We start from the raw sequence: 6,078 nt of genomic DNA on the forward strand, positions 1-6,078 counted from the left end.
CTAGGGAAATAAGGAGAAAGGTACACCTTGTTGAAAAAGCCGCTTGAATTGAAAAAAAAATGCTAATAGTGCATTATGTTGATTATTAATATTTCTTTGGTGGTTTTTAAGGTGATTGCTCAAAGAAGTATGGGGTAATATATGTGGTGTTGAAGGTGGAAATATTGGTTTAACTTAAGTATGGGCTTGAATGTTAAAGTATATGTATTAAAGTGCTTAGGGAGGTGTAGTCACTCTTATATCCAGATGTATCCTATCCGTCCCGCAGCCTACATTACAACCAAATAGAGTTCTACTTGATCCTAGACTAAATGAGCTCGATTAGTAGAGTAGTACACTACGGGCAAGCCTATGGAGCATTTTCTGTGGCACAAGAATATCATTTCTGAGGGTGAGTGAATTCTATTCAGTTTGAAGTTCCTCAGTGTGTGTGCATTTTATTGATTGTGGAATGAGTCTCTTTGGTTGTGAGCAGGCACTTGATTCATGAAGGAGAGGTAAGTCTGGACCTCTGAGTTAGAGTAAGCAAGCCGGTTAGGAATATTGCATGGCTCGCGGGAGTCAACTCTTGAGGTGTAGATGTTACACTAATGCACTCAATCTATGTGGAATATTCTTGGTGTCACGAGTAGGGAAGTCACTCATGAAAGTTATGCCTCTGTAGAGTGTGGTTTGATTGCTCGAGGACGAGCAAAGGTTTAAGTGTGGGGTGTTGATAGTAGGCTAAATTATGCAATTTAGATACTATTTACACTCTAATTTACCCACACTTTATCAATGTTGCATGTTAAAAAGATAACAAAATGCTCTAATTAAGAGTTTTATGCTTTGCAAGAGCCACTCCGGGCTATGAGGAAGCTAAAGAGTGTTTTGAAGTCAATATGGAGCGTCGAAGGCCAATCGGAGGTTAGCACGGTCGAAAAGGAGAAATAAAAGCAAGTGGCGAAGTCCCCTCCAAGTGTGCGGCTGCGGATTGACCGCGCATTGAAGGCAGAATACTGGGCGAAATCCGCGGCCAGATCCGCGATCAAATCCGCGGCCGCGGACGGGCTGACGGAGGCCAATAACCCAGGGTCAATTATGTAATTCCCAAGGCGACTAACCTAAACCTATATGAAGCCTAATTCGCCCAGAAGAGAACGATAGCTATTTTTAGAGAGATTTTGGAGGCAAGAACACCAGAGGAAGATAGAGAATTTCCCTAAGAGTTTTCATCTTCTTCTTCTTAATTCCATTGTTGAATTTGACTTTCTATAGTGAATTTTTATCTATTAGTATGAGTAGATAAACCCGTCATCTAGGGTTGATGGAACCAATTGTTATATGAAGTCTTGACTCTGTTTTGATATAATTGAGCCGTTTTTACTCTATGATTGTTCAACTACGTTTTGTCTTGTGATTAATTGAAAGGGCCCTTGATTAATCGTGTCTAGTTATCTTGTGTTGCTTGAGAAAGAATACTTGGTTAGATTGTTGTTGAACAACACCACCTTCGTGTAATTTAAGAGATTAGTTATTTGAATTTAAAAGCGGAGTTAGAGATAACGAAGCTTTGGTGGGATAATTTTGAGTTGCATAAATTGTTAACTAGAGTACTTCGAGAGAATGCTTCTAGTAAATTATCATAATTGATCGAGAGATAATTATGGTAGCCCAGAACTCATACTCCTCATAGAGTGTTACGGCGAGATTATAGCTAACGTGTCAGGAATTAATCCGACAATTGGGGAAATCAATAGCCCTAGACCCGTTTACCATTGAATTCAACTTTATTCTTGATTATTGCTAGTTTTATCGTCATTTTTCCTTAGTTAACTAAATTCTACTCATTATCCATTAAAAATCTTGCATCCGGGAATTGTTTGAGCTTAGCATTAGCAGTGCTAAAAGTTGTAGTAAATAGGTTAGTTCCCTGTGGGATTCGACTCCGGACTCGAGCCGGATTATATTTGCAGCGACCGCTTAGTCCTTTTTACAAGGCATAGTTGGGCGTGATCACTCGGTCACATGTAGTCAAGCACCGAGTGTCGTGTTACATCCAGTTCCAGATTCGGGGCGTGACAAAAGTGGACAAATCTCTATCTACTATCTACTACTATATGTTTTCCATTTAGAAATGATTCAACATGTTAATTTGATAAGAACTATCATCAATGAAAAATTTGGTGTAGTACATACTTCTTGTACTAATATTGTATCTTATCAAAATAAAATAGTTTATATTTGACAGTAAAGTAATATATAATCATTATATTAGGCATAATAAAATTATATTATAAGGTAAAACCATAAACATACATAATAAAGTATATTTTTAATTTTATAGATTATTTAGTCTACCGCATGCACCTATTATTTAGTTCATAAAAATTTAACAATACTATATTCATGAACAAGATTCTCAAGTTTATATTATGATGAAGTATCACAACAAAACAAAAGAACTAACATTCATTCGACGGAATATACTCATATGTATATCTGATATCAAAATCTAAAAGACTTGTTAGGCTTGATAATTTTGACAATAGATCATCGAGATATACCCTACCAGAAGTGGAATTCAACCTTGAGGTTAGAGACTTTGTGCTGATAACGTGTTATAAAATATAACTCAAAGTAACAATATAGAACAAGAAAAAATAAGCTAAGAGATATAGAGAGAAAAAGATGAGAGATTCTTATTTCTTCTTCAATTGTGTGTATTTTCCTATCTATTACAAGGTCTTTATATAGGCATGAAAAGTGAAGAAAAAAATGTCATTGAATATGTCATTAAGCATGTGAGAGGAAGATCATAGAGGAAGTTATGGAGTTGCAACCATAACTCCATAAGTATTAGAGTATTGGAAATTATGGAGATAATGGAGAAGAATAGACATCCACCATAATTTAATTTTCTTATAACACTTTTTTTATTTCTTGGAGTATTAAGGTACGAAACTAATTGGATTTGGAGTGTCACGGCCCAAATCTACGTAATCGATACATTACACGATCCGAGAGAATTAACCCATATCATCCGCCCCACCATATGCATTGAAGCCCAATTAAACGCGAAAGCCATTTGAAAATCATATATATTTTTAAATCCAATTATGAAATATTTTTTATATCCATAATCATACATAAAGCATTTCATAAAAGTAATAAAGTAAAAATAATTATCTTTCATGTATGTTACAACCTCACTATTATATCACAAAATTATTATCTACGGAGTCTATATACCAAAGAATAAAACAGCACTTGGGAATTCTCACTAACAAAAATCTGAAATAACATGATAGTTACCATGAAATAGAAGTTGTGTCTCACTATATACCTCGGGAAGAGAGTTATCCTAGTCTTGTCCACACATCAAGTGTCATGACCCGGATTCCCAACCTCAGGACCATGATGGCACCTAACATCTGCTTGCTAGGCAAGGCAACATTAGGTAACTAACTAATCATTTTAACAATTTAAAATAGAGTAATAATAGTTATTAACGATTAGTAAAGCTGTAATAAATAAGATAAATCCGTAATATACCACGGTCTAGTCTAATCTCAGAAATTTGGAGTCACCAGTACATGAGCGACTAGAATACTTCAAGTGTGGTTTGAACAAAATACAACTGTTTGAAATGAAATAAAAAGTAAAGATGGAAATAGATGGGGACTTCAGGGAATGCGAATGCCAGCAGTTCTACCTCAAGTCTCTGTTGTAGATATGATCCGAGCAAAAGAACCATTAGACACCGCTGGAACTAACACCAGGATCTGTACAAGAAGTGCAGAAGTGTATGTCACGACCCCAAAATCGACCCGGTCGTGATGGCGCCTATCGTGAAACTAGGCCAGCAGACACATTTCCATAATAGTTCAGCATTTCATTTAAAGCTTAAATAATACCACTGTTAACTGAAATTCCATAAAAGATATAAAGTCAATACCAAAATAAAAATGGAAAAATAAAAGCCCGACCTCGGGTGTCACTAAGTCATGAGCAATTCTACAGTAGTTCCGAAACAAAACAAGACCAAAATAATCTAGAAATAGCCAAAATGTACTAGAAGGAAGATAAAGAAGGAGAAAGGCGGAACTGTGATCGCCAGGCAGCTACCTCGCTATCTCCGGTGATAATCCGCGACTAGAATAGTCAACAGCCGCTACCGTGTCCTGAGATACCTGGATCTGCACACAAGGTGCAGGGGTTAACGTGAGTACACCAACTCAGTAATTAACAAGTCCAAACTATGGACTGACAGGTAGTGACGAACTAAACCTCAGCAATTATAACACATTTAAATTGTACAGGAAAGTAAGCATGCTGGAAATTTAATATTCTAACTTGACAGTAAAGAAAAGTGCTAATCCGAACAATGTGAAGTATAAAGCTCAGTAAAACTCTACATTTCGATGCTAGAAATGTATGAAAATGCACCGTGTGCTTCCACTCTCAAGTGCTCAACCACTCGGTACTGCATATGGATCTGGCCCAGGGAAATCCATCCCAGAACATATACAACGCTGACTGCAAGTAATCCAGTACCGAGGAACAAGGGTAATCCAACCCTGAGGAGAAATCCATCTCCAGGTATATATGTATACGCACTCAACCACTCGGTACCACATATGGCCATCCGGCCTAGGGAAATCCATCCTAGAGCATACTCAACAATGACTAGACGTCACTCGATACCGAAGAAAAAGAGAAATCCATCCCGGCGGAGAAATCCATCTCCATATGTCAATACTTCGGACAAATCCATGTCTAGAAAAATCAATCCTCAATAATATCATTCGCGCTCACTGAGGGTGTGTAGACTCCGGAGGGGCTCCTTTCAGCCCAAGCGCTATAACAAGCCATCGTAGGCATAATCAATAATTTGTTGCGGCGTGCAGCCCGATCCCATACGGTCACTCATAATCAGGCTCTCGGCCTCACTCAGTCAATGCTCTCTAGTCTCACACACACGGGCTCACAACGCCAATAAACCAGCCCGAAACAATGATATGATGTGCCAAATAACACTAACCGAGACTGAGGCATGATATGATATGCATGAATAAGACTGAGTACAGAATATCAATGAAGCTAATGATATGACAGCAAGAAACGACCTCTCGGATCTCAACAATATCGGTGTGAAGCTTTAACAAGGTAATTAGCATGATTTATATCTCATTAACTTAGCCACATAAGCACTACACAGGTATCAGCAAGAAAGAGTCACTACGCGGTACCATGGAATGATCCAGGCCGCAATTCTCATGGTGCACGCCCACATGCCCGTCACTTGGCATTTGTGTCACCTCAATATTTAATCACATAACACATAGATCGGGGTTTCGAACCCTCAGAACCAAGTTTGGAAGCGTTACTTACCTCAAACTAAGCTAAAGCTCTAACCCGTGATGCCCTTGCCTCTCGATCGGGCCTCCAAATGCTCTGAATCTAACCAAAATCAGTATATTATCATCAATACACGCTAAAGGAATGAAACCCACACGAAAATTATCAAATTAGACCAAAAATCCCGAATTTGGCTCCAACCCGGCCCCCGGGCCCACGTCTCGGAATCCGATGAAAATTACAAAACTAGAAACTCCTTTCACTCTCGAGTCTATACATACCAAAATCATCAAAATCGGACCTCAAATGGCCCCTCAAATCCCCAATTAAAGCTCTCCAAAACTCAAGCCCTAACCTTCAACTTCACCCCAAATTCTCCACTAATTTCATGATTCGGTAGTGGAAAAATCATCACAACACAAAATACAAAGCCCAAGTAGCTTACCTCACTGAAAACACTTGATTCCCTCTTGAAATCACATCTTGGAGCTCCAAAATCTTCCAAAAATGGTGGAAGATGGACTGAAATTCACGAAGGAGAACTTATATACTTTTCTGCCCAGCACTTCCGCTTCTGCGGCCCATAAGTCGCTTCCACGACGCCGCTTCCGCGGTCAAACCAACCGCATCTGCGGTTTTCACTTATTCTCCCTTAACCGTATCTCGTCCTCATACCCGCACCTATGGCTCCTGGCCTTCTCACCTATGGCCGCATCTGCGGCTGCTCCATCGCTTCTG

This window comes from Nicotiana attenuata, unplaced genomic scaffold, assembly GCF_001879085.1.
Source record: "Nicotiana attenuata strain UT unplaced genomic scaffold, NIATTr2, whole genome shotgun sequence".
Taxonomy (NCBI): domain Eukaryota; kingdom Viridiplantae; phylum Streptophyta; class Magnoliopsida; order Solanales; family Solanaceae; genus Nicotiana; species Nicotiana attenuata.